This window comes from Jaculus jaculus, chromosome 17 (assembly GCF_020740685.1).
Source record: "Jaculus jaculus isolate mJacJac1 chromosome 17, mJacJac1.mat.Y.cur, whole genome shotgun sequence".
In the NCBI taxonomy this organism is placed as follows: domain Eukaryota; kingdom Metazoa; phylum Chordata; class Mammalia; order Rodentia; family Dipodidae; genus Jaculus; species Jaculus jaculus.
The window spans coordinates 21072524-21090889 of record NC_059118.1 but is presented as its reverse complement, the minus strand read 5'-3'; the positions used below and the strand labels follow the sequence as shown (position 1 = coordinate 21090889).

General features: G+C 46.4%; 1 protein-coding gene across 1 annotated transcript in view; it reads right to left on the bottom strand.

The window, feature by feature from the left end:
• Nucleotides 1-13926, bottom strand: part of Col6a6 (collagen type VI alpha 6 chain) — a 168539-nt gene extending 154613 nt beyond the window's left edge. Inside the window, exon 1 of the mRNA XM_045136583.1 lies at nt 13880-13926. The gene's annotated coding sequence lies outside the window, so the exon portion shown is untranslated. The remainder of the gene's footprint in view (nt 1-13879) is intronic.
• Nucleotides 13927-18366: the final 4440 nt, after the last annotated feature.

Genomic DNA, 18366 nt, shown 5'->3' with positions numbered 1-18366 from the left:
GCAATCGCAGTGGGGAGTAATTTATTGTCGCACAACTCTTGGGAAGGGGGGCGGGGTAGCCCTGCAGCTTAGAAACTGGCATCATGGCGCTCATCCAGGGAGGGAAGATGTCAAAGCCTGAGGAGGGTCCTTTGGAGGAAAGCATGGAAGTGGCATGGTGGTCCTTGGATTTGCAAAGCGCACCCCACGCCAAGTTTGAGGAGCTTTCGGAAACTTCGATTGCTTCCAGCTGAGTGACGGACAGCTCTCCTTGCACAAAGCTTCACCCAGGCTGGTCTATCAATGCTCCTGCAGCTTACACTTCGGGGAATATGGCCTTTACTGTTCCAAAGCATCACAGGGTCAATGCAAGCAGAGTCCTCTCTTGCTGGATCCAATGTAACTGTTATTTATTAAACACCAACTATGCACCAGGAACCCAAAAGCCATAATTTCAGAAAATCTTTTTTTTTTTTTTTTTTTTTTTTTTGAGGTAGGGTCTCACTCTAACTCAAGCTAACTTGGAATTCACTATGGAGTCTCAGGGTGGCCTTGAACTTATGGCAATCCTCCTACCTCTGCCTCCCGAGTGATGGGATTAAAGGCGTGCACCACCACGCCCGGCCCCAGAAAATCTTTGCAGTTATTTTATGCTGGGGTATTGTTTGCATGACAGATGAGACACACTAAAGTTCAAAGAGCTTTTGTGACTCGCTCATGGTTCCCAGCTAGTACAGAACCTGATGTCAGCTCCTTTATTCATCCTTGGCCATTTACTGAAGAGCTACCCAGGGCTTGGCCCTGAAGCTTGCCTAGTGAGCAATGGAAGGCAAAGACATCAGTTCATCAGGGAGCAATGCGATGGACAGGGTTAAGGGTACCACGCAGATCCAGGGCAGCGTAACTTTTCCCCGTAGACAACGTCCCACCAGGCTCCTCTCAGAAGTGGATTTAGCAGATAAGCCACCGAGGGAGAGAAGCCAGGAATAGTTCAGTCAGAAAAATGCTTACCAGGCAAGCACAAGAACTCAAGCTCGGATACCCAGTACAGCTCTCATGCCAACTCCGGGGGAGGCAGAGACAGGAGGAACCCCAAGACCTGCTGGTTAGCTAATCTAGCTGAGTCAGAGAGTTCTGGGTTCAGTGAGAGACCCTGTCTCACAAAAATTAGGTGGGGTACTATTGAGGAAGACACCCAAAGTCAACCCCTGACCTACACCCCTCCCCTTGTGTTACAATGCCATCGTCCAAGAAAAAGAACTATTCCCATATTTACCAGAAACAGCTGATTGATTCATTAAGGCTGGGCCTGTTGACATTCCCCCTAAGGAGAGAGCAGGAGAAGGTGGTTAAATGCTCACCCGAGATGTCAGGCACCAGTTACATGCAATGAAGCATGAGATCTCATGGCCTCGGGGGAGGTACAACATAAAGAAGTGGAAAATGAGGCCGTGGAACTCCATCTCCTTTGTCTTCCATGCTGGGCTGAGATTTCTTTTTTAGCAGAGAGAGAGAGAAAACAGGTGCACCAGGGCCTCTAGCCACTGCAAACAAACTTCAGACCCATGTGCCACCTTGTACAGCTGGCTTATGTGGCTACTGGGGAATCAAACCTGGGTCCTTGGGCTTCACAGTCAAGTGCCCTAACCACTAAGCCATCTCTGGGATAAGACTTCCCAATGGTATGGCTGCTTTGGGGGTCTCCGTGGTCCTGTAACCCCTCACCTATGACAGCTTGTAAGGAGGTCAACTCGTTGGCTCAACAGGTTGAACTTTAGGGAAATCAGCCTTGAGCCTGTGGAGGATGCCCTCACTGGGACGGGGGGGGGGGAGGAGAGCAAGTGCTTATCAGGGTCTTCCCAGAATGTGTCATGCTACAACATACACTATACACACGCACGCACGCACGCATGCACGCGCGTGCGTGAAAGAGGAGGGGGAAGCTGGCTGGCCTGAGTCTAGAGAATACTGATCTAAGCAGAGGAAATTCCTGATGCAAATGGCAGGAAGTGGGAGGGAACAAGCCTCTCACAAGAAGTAGAGGAATGGGAGTGGTGTTCAAGAAACAGAAAGGCGAGCCGGGCATGGTGGCGCTGCCTTTAATCCCAGAACTCGGGAGGCAGAGGTAGGAGGATCGCTGTGAGTTCGAGGCCACCCTGAGACTCCATAGTGAATTCCAGGTTAGCTTGGGCTACAGTGAGCCCCTACCTAGAAAAAAAATAGGCAGGAGGAATGCATACAAATTGGGTGGTGGAAGGATTTTCAACCAGGAATAAGGATTTTGGATTTCAAGCTCCTGGAGCATTTCAAGCAGAGAAAAGTACAAGTAGATGGTGTTAGCAAGGTCACTCAGGTTCAAATACAGAGACTGCTCTAAGGGGAGCAAAAGTAGATGTGGGGAGATAGGCCAAAAGCAGGTATTGCACGAGTGAAAGAAAGCCACGGCCGTGTTGGGAATGAGGGGCAGTGATATAAGGGGAGGGGGAGGTTTGCAGAGATGATCAGAAAATTAAATCATTAGGATCTGGAGACCGATGAGACAGGATTGCTAATGAGGGCTTAGAGCGGAGGACAGGGTTTCATGACTACTTCAGGGTTTTCTGATGGCAACTCGAATCGTGCCATTCAGACAAAGGGAAGATGAGGGTGAGCACTCTCTGGAATTTTGGGGTTTGTGGTGTGAGAGAGATGTCTGGGCCTGCAGTGCTCCGGAGAGATCTGACTGGAGGAAGTGGATTGGAAGTCATTGCTAAGCCAGTGGTGACCGAACCCATGGAGGGAATTGGAACCGGAAGCCAGCACGTGGAAGAGCCAGAGGGATCTGCATGAGCACATGTCTGAACCACTTCCATGAGGAACAGCACGTGCTCTCCAAGGATGGGGTTCCAGCACGGCCTCCCTGCTCCGAGGTCCTCACTGTCTCCCTCCACGTCCCATAACAGAGATTCCAAAGATCTGGTGGGAATTTAGCAGCCGGTCATGACCATAAACTCACTGGCTCAGACACAAGTGAGACAGCCTTATCTAGAGACAAAATTCTCTTCTTTAGTATAAAAAGCAAGAATTCTGTTATGTTTAAAAATATTTTGGGTCTGGAGAGATGGCTTAGTGGTTAAGCGCTTGCCTGTGAAGCCTAAGGACCCCGGTTCGAGGCTTGGTTCCCCAGGACCCATGTTAGCCAAATGCACAAGGGGGCACATGCATCTGGAGTTCGTATGCAGTGGCTAGAAGCCCTGGCATGCCCATTCTCTCTCTCTCTCTCTCTGCCTCTTTCTCTCTCTCTCTGTCACTCCCAAATAAATAAATAAAATTTTTTAAAAAATATTTTTATTTGGGGCTGGGTGTGGTGGTACATGTCTTTAATCTCAGTACTAGGGAGGCAGAGGTAGGAGGATTGCTGTGAATTCAAGGCCACCCTGAGTCTACACAGTGAATGCCAGGATGGCGTGGGCTAGAGTTAAACCCTACCTTGAAAAAAACCAAAAAAAATTTTAAAATGTATTTTCATCTGGAGAGAGAGAGAGAAAGGCAGACAGATAGTGAGTATGGGTGTGCCAGGACCTCCTACCACTGCAAATGAACTCCAGACACATGTGCCACTTCGTGCATCTGGCTTTCTGCGGGCACCAAGGAATCAAACTGGGGCCATCAGCCTTTGCTTTGCAAGCAAATGCCTTTAACCACTGAGCTACACCTCCAGTCCCAAGAATACTCTTCTCGATGCACTGTTTGGCTAGAATGGCATGTGCAGCATTCTTAAGATTAAGTATAGCTAATTGAATTATACCCTCCACTCTGAGCACTGAAATAGTAGCAAGCCTATGGTAGGCAGGGTTCTCTCAAAAGCAGCCCCTGGATAAGAATTCACACTACTAGCTTATTGGGAGGTGATTTCTAGAACGTGCTGGAAGAGGAGTTGGGAAGTGAAATAGGAAGAAAACCAATGCTAATGAGCAGGTAAGTTACAATGGTGGGCAGCTGGTACTTAATTCCACTGAGCACCTTGAAAGAATCGGTCAGATCAAACCTTGAGAGTTGGTCAAGAGGGCGGTACGTGTACTTACCAACCACAACAGGTGCCTTTTCATTGCTGGGACAAAACACCTGACCATACGCAGCTTATGGGAAGGAAGGATTCATTTTAGGCTTACAGTTTTGAGGAAGCGTTTCATCATGGTGGAGAAAACGTCGTAACAGGCTCATATCTTCACATTGAGAGAGACAGACAGACAGAGAGAGAGAGAGAGAGAGAGAGAGAGACAGACAGACAGACAGAATAGCAAAGGTGAGCTAGCTTTGAGCATACAATGGGCTAAACTAACCAACCTCAAGTCCTCCAGCGACACACCACCTCCAAAAGGCTCCATCAGCTGGGGTCTAAGTAAGAAACTTAATCAAAAACACTTGAGGGCTGGATAGATAGCTTAGCTGTTGGGGCACTTGCCTGAAAAGCCAAAGGTTCCCGGTTCAATTCCCCAGGACCCACGTAAACCAGATGCGCAAGGAGGTGCGTGCATCTGGAGTTCGTTTGCAGTGGCTGGAGGCCCTAGCGCACCCACTCTCTCCATCTCTCAGTCTGCTTCTCTCTCTCTCTCAAATAAATAAATAAAAATGAAAACACTTGAGACACAGGGGGACATTTTACACTCAAGCCACCACAGCAACTCTCACTTGTTACTGCATCTCTCGCAGATGTGTTAACTCCCAGGCGCCCTGGCCCATCTCACAGCAGGCAGGCAAGTGCCCAATGCTGAGAAAGTTCTCAGACAGAGCCATGGTGCTATAATAAAGAAGCCAAGTAGCACACTTGGAAAGTAAATGGCAGAAGGTCATGGCCAGGGATCTGATACTAAGACAACTCCAGGACACTGTGGAAATCTGCTGAAATGTGTGCCATTTCCTTAGGCTTGTGGATTCTAACTACCCCAGAGAAAATGTATAAGTGAGTAAGACTTAACTATGCTGACCTGGGGTGAGGAAGAACGATCAACATGGCCCTTGCACCATCTGACCCTGTGTGATATTTTCCCCCACCAAACAATAATGGCCAACTATGATGATGACTTGCTTATGATTTTCAAAGTTCAGTTATATTTGGACATATAAATGGAGATATTGAGTCAGAATTTCTTGCCAAGCACTAATCAAGTTGGTTTTAAAGGACTTATAAGTGATTAGCTTGTGGTTTTTCAAACCTAAACTATGGCTTTTGCCAACTAACTCTAGAAGGAAAACAAAAAAAAACTCCCCCTTATAAGTCTGGCATACAATACTTACATCTCAAAACGTTTTGAAGTCAAATCAATGTTCACATCCATAACTATAAATGATTAACGAACGATTGCAGCTACTCTTACAGTTTCGTGGCTTAAGGAGAATTTTAAAGTTTACATTCATAAAACTAAGTTTGATTTCACATTCTCTTTGTTTCCTTACCCTTTCACCATTTGCAGATTTGGATAGAGTCCTCTTTACATGCCAAAATTAAATCAGTAAATTTACTTAGATGTGTTACTTGGAACCATTAAAAAAAAAAATGCCTAGCTCTTACTAGTATCACAGCCAATCAAGATAGCTCTCAGAGGTGAGGTTTAGAGTCAGTTTTCATAGACCAGCCAAGGCAGGGACATGGACATATCCTGCCTGAGATTTTGCATGTTGTTGATTTTAAAGTACTGTGGAACTTTGCATGTGATTGGAGCCTCTAAGAGCATCTGCACAACTTTCCATGAGACACACACTCCAGCCAGAGTTTTGAAAACACAAGTCATTCATTTATCAAATATTGATTGAGTACCTACTAAGTGCCAGGTGCTGAGGAAAGCATGAAGGAGAAAAAAAGCACAAGAGATATTTTCTTTGGCATGTACTTCTGTTGGCTAAGCAATGTCCATTTTCACTCTTGGTAATCACTTCCAAATTCCTATGCCAAGGCTGAGCAAGTACTCCAAGATCAGCTTTGGAAGGAGGGTGAGAAACCAGGAGAAAGGGCGAGGAGAAATCCCTCTTATTTCATTTACAAGTTTGCCTTTTAATTAGCCCCTGTCTGACAAAAGATTTGTTATCCCTTTCCAAATCTTCATTCTTTTTACCCTTGAGCCACTTACAGTTGCTTTGGGAGATTTTTTTTACTCTAAGATTCCGAAGATGTAAATATTCATGTTATAAAATTTTAAGTGCTCTAAAAATTTGCATGTTACTGGATTTTCTGAATGCAGCTGCTGCACTTTATTTAAGATACTAACCTCAGCCAGAGTTTTGACTATTTTTATTTTGAAACAATGTCGCATTATAGCCCAGGCTAGCCTCAAATTCAATATGTAGTTGAGGCTGGCCTTGAATTCTCTATCCTCTTACTTCTGCCTTCAGAGCACTGAAATTACAGACATATCATGGGCATTTTAACAGGCATTTTAATCGTTATTCCCTTTTTCTAAAATTAGAAAGATTTTCTAAAAAAGCTTTTTTTGAGAGAGAAAGAGAGTGAGTATAGATCATGCCAGGGCCTCCTATCACTGCAAATGAACTCCAGATGCATGTGCCATTTTCTGCATCTGGATTTATGTGGGTACTGGGGAACTGAACCCAGACAATCAGGCTTTGCAAGCAAGTGACTTTAACCACCGAACCATCTCTCCAGCCCTAGAAAGATATTCTTTTATTATCACAAAACTATTATCCTTAGCAACAAAAACACTGAGGTACCTTTTTCAAGCCACCTATTTTGACCTCTCTGGGAAAAGATTCCCCCGACTGTAAAACCTAAGATATGAAGAGACAGGTAATGAGCTCAACACAGACACCACCCCTCCCGGCAGCTCCTCCCCGACAGCAGCAGGCCAGAGTGACAGGTTGGTTCTTTAAAATGATCCTTAGAAGTAGGAACACTTCCAGGAGAAAAGGGAGGTGGCTCTTGGCACACTTCCGTGAATCACATGTTACATTCCATGGAAACAAGGTTTTTCACTGAGGTCAGAACACTGAATAAAACTAGCCTTCTAGTTCTCACAAGCAGCTCTGATTGCTCGATTCTTAAGCTGTGTGTGTGTGTGTGTGTGTGTGTGTGTGTGTGTGTGTGTAGTATGAGTGGTGTGTGCATGTAGTGCACATGTGTTTGAAGATGCACACAGCCCATGAGCATACATGCCAGGGACAGACAACAGGGATCTTCCTCTATCGTTCTTCTGTCTTATTTCTTTGAAACGAAGTCTCTCACTCAACCTGGGGCTCACCATTCCTGTTGTTGTTGTTTGCTTGCTGACCAGTGATTCTTGTGTCCCTGCCGGGTTAGTCCTGGGTCACAGGCATGTGTGGCCATGCCTGGATTTTTACCTGGGTCCTGGGGATCATTCAGGCTCTCATGCTGTGCGGCACGCACTCTTACCTGCTGAGCCATCTCCCTGGCTATACCTCTTCCCTCACGGTCACCCTCATGGATCGTGAAGTCATGCTTGGCGTTTTAGCAAAGACCCTCCCCTGGTTTTCTCTTCACACATTCCTGTAAGGCCAGCAGCGTGGTTGCTCCATGTGAGAGGTGGGAAAGTGAGGCTCAGTGAGGTGAAGATGTGCCAAGCTCATGGTCACTTGATCCTAGACCTGCTGCAGACCAAAGCTAACCACTTCCAGGCTGGAGAGATAGCTTAGTATTTAAGGCACTTGCCTGCAAAGCCAAAGGACCCAGGTTTGATTCCCCAGGACCCACATAAGCCAGATGCACAAGGTGGCACATGCATCTGGAGTTCGTTTGCAGTGACTAGAGGCCCTGGCGCACCCATTCTCTCTCTTTCTCTCTACCTGCCTCTTTCTGTCTTTCTCTAATAAATAATTGAAAATAAATTTTTTTAATGTTAAAAAAAAAAAAGCTAACCACTTCCTATTCTGAAAACCGACAATAGCAACAGAAAGGTCAGAAAGGGAGGAAAATGGCTTGTGACTCTCTTGACCCTGACATCCCACAAAATCATGAAGACCAGCATTTAATCCCCAGGAGAAAAGTCTCATATTAATGACATATAAGCAAAAGTAAGTGGGCCAGGTGTGGTGGCGCACACCTTTAATCCTAGCACTTGGGAAGCAGAGGTAGGAGGATCGCTGTGAGTTCAAGGCCAGCCTGGGACTACAATGTGAATTCCAGGTCTTCCTGGGCTAGAGTGAAACTCTACCTTGAAAAACCAAAACATAATAAAGAAGGAGGAGTAAGTGGAAGCCTAGAAAACCTAGCCTTTATGTACATTTATTGAGACTGTAGGAGTGCATGCTCAATAGCAAATATTGGCTTATTTACCTGGGAATGTAGCTAGCATTACTTGGTTTTAGGAAATTCCAGGGTAGACACATGTGCTGAGAGTTTTACTGAGGACATTATTTACGGCATGTACAAATGTTCATGTGTGGGAGAGTGTGGGCATGTGTGTGCCGCGGCAAGCATTTGGAGGTGAGGCGCAATCTCGGGTCTGCCTCCCGCCTTGTTTGAGGCAGGGTCTCTGACTGTTTACCACTGTGCTTGCTGGCCCACAAGCTTCCAGAGGATTCTTCTGTCTCTACCTCCCGTCTCACCACGGGTCAGCACCAGGATGACACACCCACTACCACTGCCTCTGGCTGGTAGGTGCTAGAATCTCAGCACTTTATCCATTGCATCATGGCTCTCCCAGCCCTGGTCAGACTTCTTTTTTAAAATAGAGAGTAAGAGAGAGAGAGAGAAATTAGCATGCCAGGGCCTCAGACACTGCAATGGAATGCCAGACACCTGTGCCACCTAGCGGGCATGTGTGACCTTGCACTTGCCTCACTTTTGTGAGTCGGGCTGACTTGGAATCTGGAGTGAGATTGAACATGGGTCCCTAGACTTCGCAGGCAAGTGCCTTAACTGCTAAGCCATCTCCCCAACCCCTAATCAGTCATTTTTATTACATTAGTGGAACTATGTAGCCAACCACATATATAGATGAAAAAATAATGCACCAGTGTCTATTCATAATTCTTGCAGCCTAATCCTTATTTGGTGGTACTCTTAGATGCAATTGGTACTGTCTGCATAAATAAATAAATATTCCCTGCCTTGATACTACAAATACAAAACCTTTCTGAAATTTAGATTATTCAAAAGGAAGGCAAAAATTAAACTGCATCTTATTTTTTTATTTTAACAATTTTTATTTTTACTTATTTATTTGAGAGAAAAAAAGAGGCAGAAAGAGAAAGAGGGAGAGAATGGGGACTCCAGGACCTCCTTTCACTGCAAACAAACTCCAAACACACGTGCCATCTTGTGCATCTGACTTACATGAGCCCTGGGGAATCAAACCTGGATCCTTTGGCGTGCAGGCAAGTGCCTTCACTGGTAAGCCACCCCTCCAGCCCACATTTTATGTTTAACTATAGTATTCTTTATAGAATTCTTTCACAAGAAGACTTAAAATCCAAAGGATTGTATTCATAAAAGAAACTTGCTCACTCTCTCTTTTTTTTCTTTTGTTTTGTTTTTCGAGGTAGGGTCTCACTCTAGCCCAGTCTGACCCAGAATTCACTATGGAGTCTCAGGGTGGCCTTGAACTCACAGCGATCCTCCTACCTCTGCCTCCTGAGTGCTGGGATTAAAGGCGTTGCCCCACCGCGCCCGGCAAGAAGTTTGCTCTCTTATAAGTGCTGAACATAAGCATTATGAACATCATAGAATTTGATTTCACATGGCTTAACTTCTAAAGTATACCACACTTTCCAGTGGAGGAAACCCTTACCACTCCATGTTCTCCTCTGCATTTCTAATCTTTTGAAGTAATATAAAAGTTGAAGAAAAGGGCATTCTCTTATGAGAATGAGACCTCTGAAGCTTATATATTGTAAACTTTTTTTTTTTTTTTTTTTTGATGTAGGGTCTCACTCTAGCCCCAGGCTGACCTAGAATTCACTCTGTAATCTCAGGATGGCTTTGAACTCATGGCGATCCTCTTACCTCTGCCTCCTGAGTAGTGGGATTAAAGGTGTGCGCCACTATGGCTGGCCTTTGTAAATCTTTTTTTTTTTTAAGCTTCAGGACTTTGATGAACATGACCTGTTGTGGTTTGAATATAGAATGTCTCCCATAACTTCATGTGTTTGTGCTTTATACTTAGTCCCCAGCTGGTGGCAATTTGGAAAAGTCATGGGAGCTTTGGGAAGCAGAGCCTTGCTCAGGGAGATGTGTCATCAGGGATGGGCCTTGGGATTTGTAATCCAGCCAGCCACCTTGCCAGTGCTGGCCAGCTCATCCCCACTGCTTCTTCCCCGCTCACGTGACAAGACGTGATGCCCTGCTATCTGGTCTTGTCATGCTTTTCCTGCCATGATGAAACTTCTCCTCAAAACTGTAGACCAGAATGAACTCTTTCCTTCCATAAGCTGTTGCTGGCTGGGTGTTTTGTCCCAGCAAATGAGGAGGTAGCTATGACATGACCCCATTTGTGAAGATGCTAAACAGTAAGCAATAAACTGTAACCTTAAATTGGCCTACTTAAGAGCAGTACCCTGGGATAAGTGTCATAATGGAAAGAGTGAGGAGCAAAAATTTATACAGCATCCTTTGCAGAACCAATTTGGAGAGTGGTTTAGAGTAAATCAGCCAGTTGTTTGCACTACTTTAAGAAAGCTCACAGTTTAATACTGAAAAACTCCTAGAAGCAGAATTGGAGATAAGGGGGTTGTAAAGATGGCTTAGTGGTTAAGGCATTTGCCTGCAAAGCCAAAGGACCTAGGTTTAACACCCCCAAACCCATGTTAGCCAGATGCACAAGGTGGCGCATGCATCTGGAGTTTGTTTGCAGTGGCTGGAGGCCCTGGTGCGCCCATTCTCTCTCTCTCTCTCTCTCTGTCTGTCTCTCTCTCTCTCTCTCTCTCTCTCTGTGCATCTTTCTTTCTCTCTCTCTCAAATAAATAAATAAATAAATAAAAATTTTTTAAAAAAAGGATAAGGGGGCTGGAGAGATGGCTTAGGGGTTCAGGCACTTTCCTGCAAAGCCTAAGAATCCAGGCTCAATTCCCAAGTACCCACATAAACCAGCTGCACAAAGTGACACATGTATCTGAACTTTGTTTGCAGTGACAGGAGGCCCTGTCATGCTCATTTTATTTATCATTTATCTATCTACCTACCCCTTTCTCTCTCAAACAACTAAATAAATAAATAATTTTTAAAATGCAGATAAGATATCTTAGGCAAGGCCCTCCACAAATAATATTTCAATGTACACTCCTAAGAAACCATGAAAGCCGGGAGTGGTGGCGCACGCCTTTAATCCCAGCACTTGGGAGGCAGAGGTAGGAGGATTGCTGTGAGTTCGAGGCCACCCTGAGACTCCATAGTGAATTCCAGGTCAGCCTGGGCTAGAGTGAGACCCTACCTCGAAAAAAAAAAAAAAGAAAAGAAACCATGAAAAATAAATATGTATTTTCTTTGAGAATTACTTCATCTGACCATTGTACTCCTGAACATTAATTATATACATATATATATATGTAAAGGAAATGACATGCATTAAAAATATACATATCTTCTCTAAGTGGTCTGAAGTGACTAGTGAAAATGGTTCATTAACCCTTTGGCCCAGAAAACTCCTCAAAATCATGTACATCCAAGGGTTCAAATCTCTGTGTTCACTTTAAGAGCACCATGAAGCTGTTTAGGCCACCCAGGAATTGCATATCCAAAAAAAGTCACTCAATGGAAGGCTGGTAAGATGGATCAGTAGTTAAAGGCACTTGCTCCGGGTCCCCAGCACCCAAATAGACCTAGATGTGCACTGGCCCACCCATCTGTAACCCCACAGCCCGCAGCCAAGGGTGGCGGAATTGTGAGGAGAATCCCAGAGCGCGCTCGGTGGCTGGTTCCCAGCCGCAAACAACAAGCGACCGGCAAACAAGGGACCCAGTCTCAAACAAGCTAGAAGGAAAGAAGTGACACCCTGAAGTTGTCCTCTGACCTCCACAGTCACACTGTGCATGTGCACGTGACCCAGACACACACAGCACGCACATACCTACCCACAGAATTCTTTCTTTTTTTTAATGAAAGTTATGAAGACTCTTAAAGATGTCACTTTCCAGAAGCAGTATGTCTTTCTGGGGGTACCATGGCAAAGTCACTAAATAACCACAGGCCAGAGAGTGGGGCGGGACTCAGGGCCGGTGACCCAAAGAATGACACATTTTCTCTCTTTCTCTCTTTCTTTCTTTCTTTCTTTCTTTCTTTCTTTCTTTCTTTTTTTTTTTTTTTTTTTTTTTTCCTGAGGTAGGGTCTCACTCTAGCCCAGGCTGACCTGGAATTCACTGTGTAGTCTCAGGATGGCCTCAAACTCACAGTGATCCTCCTACCTCTGCCTCCCGAGAGCTGGGATTAAAGGCGTGCGCCACCACACCCAGCTTAAGTGAGTGATACATTTTCTTGCTGCATATGCTTAAGACTGAAGAGAGTCCCAGAGATCTTCAGGGGTTAGACAGAGATTCTGTGGTCATGGAATATCTCCAGATGAGCAAAGTACCCACGACGTCCCATTACACTTAAGAGAGAGCTCCTGGTGACAATCACCCATCACAGCCACCCCCCAGCCACCACCACCACCAAGCGTGGAGGTTGACCCTAACCAAAAAGGACTAAATTCTTACCCAAAAGGAATAGATTCTTCCTCAAAGGAATTCACACAGGAAAACAAGCTATCCCAAGAGAGTGAAGAAACAACAGCTTACGGCATGCAGACAGTTTCAGTTATACAATAAATGCAGATAAAAATCAAACTCGACAGTATTCATCCAATAGGTCCCTCTGAAAATAAAGAGCCAATAGGACTGCTGCTGTCTGCAGCAAAAGACATTCTTAACAAAAGTTTTCTAATATTCGTGTTCTCTCAGGTCTTATGTTTTTGGCCAGCTAAGCTATTCTTCGACACCATCTCCCCTGTCAAACCCCAGGACACTTGCAGAGGTTTCTTTGAAATATCCCCACGCTGGCAACAAGAAGTCCTTATCACAAGAGGACACAGAAGCAAAGAAAGCCACTTGCTAGTTCCAAGACATTACCCTCGTTGGCGGCAGCCTCCTTCCTCAGCAGAAGCAAGAGTGACTCTAAGCCAAGTAGGGAGCTCCACTCAGTGGGAAGTGATTTGGGGGACAAAAATGCATCTTTCCCTCCTCCCCTCTTTTCCTCCCCCACCCCCTCAGCCAACAATGAAACCCCAACCTTGCGTTTAAGAGACCTGTGTGAGGTGCTGGGGTTACATGTACAAGCTGAGTACTTTGCAGCCTTGACAGTGGTTCATCCTGATGGGTCATCAGTTAACCTCACTGACCTGATCCTGGAGCAGGCCCGTGTGTCTGCCAGGAGCCCAGGCCAGGCCTGGGAGTGGGAACATAGTATTGGGTGAGGCTGTCCAAAGCGTGTGCTGGGGAACTCCCAGCGCAAAGCAGTGAATGACCGCAACCAATGTGGCTTCCTCCTCCGACATTCAGAAGCAAGGGATGGATGGGGGCGAGGGGGAGTGGGCCCTAAAGGACCCCACCGGAGAGCAGCCTGGAAGTGGTGAAAGCCCAAAAGGAGAAAACTCTCAACCTTTAACATTCACTTCTTTCAACAGGGTGTAGTGGCACCCGCCTTTAATCCCAGCACTTGGGAGACTGAGGTAGGAGGCATTGCTGTGAGTTCGAGGCCACCCTCAGACTACATAGTGAGTTCCAGGTCAGCCTGGGCTGGAGAAAAACCCTACCTCACCCTCTCCCCCCAACCTCCCCAAAAAAGAAAGAAAGAAAAGAAAAACGACCAAATAAGAATTCACTTCTTTCCCTCCACCACAGTTCCCCATCCTCGCCTGCATCTCTCTGCTGAGCACTCGGTTTCTGTGTTTTGCTGTCCCGGGCGGACTCGGTGACTTACCTCGGGGACACGTTGTCCTCGCAACCCGGGCCCTGCCTGTGCTTCCCGGGCCACGAGCGACTTGCGGAGCGCGGGCGGAGCGCACGGCCCCCAGCGTCCCCAGCGCAGCTCCGTGCGTCCCGGATCGCGAGCCTGGAGGGGACCGACGGACGCACCCGGGCGCGCGCGGGCGGCCTCCTGGGCTCCCCGGGTCCCGAGAACAGCTCCCACGCCCCTCGCCTCCACTTATAAACGCCTTTCTCCCCGCCCCCGGCCGACCCCTCTCCGCCCCCGGGCCCTGCGCCCACATCCTCTGGGAAGGGGCGCAGCTTTGGAGAGGTGACAGATGCGCGAAGTCTGGCGCTGACCCGCTGGCTTCTGTCCTCCGTGGACCGCCCCACTCGGCTGCGGACGGTGAGAAGGAATGGAGGGCGGAGAACTTGGGGCGCACTTGGCGCTCCTCTCCTCCACATCCCACAGACCACTGGGCGCACTCAGAGCTGCTGCTAGGCTCCCATCATTGGACCCCCAAGATCGCCTGGGGCTTTAATGTATGTTCTAGGGACTCGCAGGAGAGCCAGGGTCTAGCAAAGTGACTCAGGGGTTTAAAGTGGCAAGAATGTCTTCCCCTTTGGGGGTCAGGGAGAAGGCTGAAGACAAGATCGCACTCGAACCCAAACTGACCTGGAACTCACTCTGTAGTCCCAAGCTGGCCTTGAACTCGCGGCGTTCCTCTTAGCTTACCCTCTCCCGCCCAAGTGCTGGGGATTGTAGACCTAAGTCACCGCACCCTGCACCAGCGCGAGCCAGGGGCTTCTCTACCCACAATCAGAAGCCTCCCCCCCGCCCGGACCCCAAATAGTTACTCTTTGATCTACTAGCTGTCAGCATTCATTTATCTAGCCATTGATTCCATCAGTATTTTAGTACCTGCTATGCATTACGATTAGGTAGCAAGGTTACAAAACCAAATGAGTGGAGCTCCTTAGCTCTGGTTACAGAGATCACGCGTGGGAAGCGAAAACGAGAGGCAACCGCTGAGCGGGAAACACCTCACTTAAACTTGGGTCAAGAGAAGCTTAACTCCCACATGAACCCCAAGGATTAAGCTAGGTATGAAAATCAGGAATACGGTCCCAAGCACATGGAAGAGCAGCAAGAAGGACAAAGGAACCAGGAAGAGCCAAAAGTCTGCTTTGCCAAACTTGCTGTTTTAGCGGGGCGTGGTGGCACAAGCCTTGAATCCCAGCACTTGGGAGGCAAAGGCAGGAGGAGCTCTGAGAGTTCGAGGCTAGCCTGAGACTACATAGTGAGTTCCATTCCAGGTCAGCCTGGACTAGACGGAGACCCTAACTCAAAAAATATATATACTTAAAAAAAAAAACAACCTTGCTATTTTGTTGCCATCCTACTTGAATCAAAATTCAAATTTAAGCCAGGCGTTGTGGTGCACGCCTTTAATCCCAGCACTCGTGAGGCAGAGGTAGGAGGATCGCCATGAGTTCGAGGGCACCCTGAGACTCCATAGTGAGTTCCAGGTCAGCCTGGGCCAGAGTGAGACCCTACCACAAAAAAAAAAAAAAAAAAAAAAAAATTCAAATTTAAAGAAGTAGAACTGGGAGCAGAATGCAGAGTTGAGCTCGTGTGTGTGTGCGTGTGTGTGTGTGTGTGTTTTCTTGTAATACATGCTGACAGATTCAATATAGAAGCTGTTTGCCAGGGAATGGTGATCTCTCTGAAATCTTCAAGACTCAAGGAGACGATCGACCAATTACAATTTGGGCCATGTCCTTAACCTCAGTTTCTTTCCCAATGGGATGTAAATAGTAAAGATATTGTGTGTCCTGGACCAGGAGACTGGCTTCATGTTCTGGCTCATAGGGCTGGAAGAGCAGCGCCAGGACAGGTGGCTTCAAAATGCTGGGCCCTGGGGAGAAGCTCCGCAGTTAAAGGCACTTGTTTACAAGTTCAATTCCCTAGTAGCCACATCAAGCTGGAGGCAAAGTGGCGCACTGGGAATCCACACCAGTTGGAATCCAGGGAAAGTGATAGATCGGCACACACACAGCAAGAGACCTTGTCTCCAAGGAAAGGTTAGAGGGACTGGAGAGATGGCTTAGCAGAAAAAGTGCTCTCCTGAAAAGCCAAAGGATCCAGGTTCAGTTCCTCAGGACCCACATAAGCCAGATGCACAAGGGGGCGCATGCGTCTGGAGTTCATTTGCAGAGGCTGGAGTCCCTGGTGTGCCCATTCTATCCCTCTCCCCTTTCTCTCTTTCTCTCTCTGCCTCTCTCCCTTTCAAATAAATAAATAAAAATAAAATATTTTGTTAAAAGGTGAAAAGAAAAACAAACATTCTGTGGTTGCCCTCTGACCTAAACACACACACACACATTCCCTCTCTCTCTCTCTCTCTCTAAAAAATGAGTCCCTTCTCTTCATTGTGTAGCCTTGCACAAGGGAGACTGAAAAGACATTGGAATAGCAACGTAAGAGTCAACATTAGCAGGTCTCAAATTATAATCACATTTGCCTTAGTGATTAAGATCAAAGTCTTTATATTCTCATATAGTTACCATTTTTAATCTACACTTCATAATACAAGTGTACTTATCTCATTCCAGAGTCAGTGTTGAAAGTGGCAGAGGGGATTTCTAGGTGGCAAAGTTTCTTGCCAATTGCCAGCTCACCCAAAACTACTTTAAAAGGTGCCCCACACACGCATCTGGAGTTCATTTGCAGTGGCTGGAAGCCCTGGTGTGCCCATCCTCTCCCTCTTTCTCTCTCTCTCTCTTTCTGTCTATCGCTCTCAAATAAATAAATTTTTAAAATGAACAAAAAAAGTGCCCCCCACACGTAAACCCTGCCCATTCTGTAATGTTCCTATAAGAAATCCAGCGTGGCAGGAGGGACTGATGGATGGAAGTGAGAAGCCAGGATCCATGATCATGTCTGTCCCATGGGATGGCTTGGCAACACTGCCTTTCACGCAATGCATTGACTTTCTCTTGACCTAATATTTTGAGATATCTCAAGGCACTCTATCTGATACCCTGTATTTTCACAGATGTCCCAACCAGTTTTCAAAACCGGATCAAATTCAGACCAGCACCCAAGGAATTGGGCTTTGTTTTATCTGGCCTAGAGCACAAAGGCACCCCCACAAAAAAACCCAGAAGTTCTTGGATTTGATAAATGCAGATGGTTGCCTAAAGTGACCCCGGTTTTCCCCATTGAGCACCCCTGGATTTCTGGACCAGAGACACAATAGGCCAATAGCCAGTGCTTTTCTGATGTATTACAGACATCTGCAACCTAAGTGGAAGGATGTCTGCCATATGTATTTGGATGGGTTTTTGAAGCCCATGACAGCCTCATCAAACAGGCTGTGAATTACAGCAAGGGACAAGCTGGTCTACCATGGACAGTGCAGAGCTCAAGGATCTAATGCATTCATAGCTCAAGCCTGTGAGATAAAGTCAGTTCTCATTAGCCTGAGAAGAGCCACTTGGACTACTTCAGAGATATCTCCAGAACTCAACCCAGCTAGACTACAAATCAACCCAGCTAATCTTCAAATCCTCAAGCCACTGAGGTTGCGTCCCAGTGGATCGTCCAGAAACCAATCTTCTCCTTCATTCATCCTACCCAATTCCTACCATCTCATTCTTCATGCTGACCGGGATCTCACTAAGCCACATATCTGATTAATCTCTCTGCTGACTTTAATGACCTAATTTGTGGTCTGTGACTCACTGCACAGACTAGCGTGATAAGAGAGTATTGTATTACATACTGATAGCTCAGAAAAACACCAAGTTAAAAAATTGTGTGGGGGCTGGAGGGATGGCTTAGCAGTTAAGGTGCTTGCCTATGGAGCCTAAGGATCCAGGTTCTATTCTCCAGATCCCACGTAAGCCAGATACACATGATGGTGCATACATCTGGAGTTCATTTGCAGCACGCCCATTCTCTCCCCCATCCTTCTCTCTCTAATAAGTAAATAAAAAGAAAATAAGAAAGATAAGAAAAAAATTATGTAGGCTGGAGAGATGGTGTAGTGGTTAAGGCACTTGTCTGTGAAGCCTAAGGATCCAGGTTCGATTCCCCAGTACCCACATAAGCCAAATGCATGAGGTGGTGCAGGTGTCCAAAGTTCATTTGCAGTGGCTAGAAGCCCTGGCATGCCTACCCTCTCCCTCCCTCCCTCCATCCCCCCCCCCTAATAAATAAGTAAAATATTTTTTAAAAATTGTATGTGGCTGGGAGTGGTGGCACACACCTTTAATTCCAGCCCTTGGGAGGCAGAGGTAGGAGGATCTCCATGAGTTTGAGAGGCCACCCTGAGACTACATAGTGAATTCCAGGTCAGCCTGGACTACAGTGAAACCCTACCTTGAAAAACTAAAAAAAAAAAAAAAAAAAAAAAAAGTGTATATAGGTGTGTACATGCATATGTGCGTTATGGTGCACTCGTGAATATCCTAAGGTATCTATATGTGTGTTCT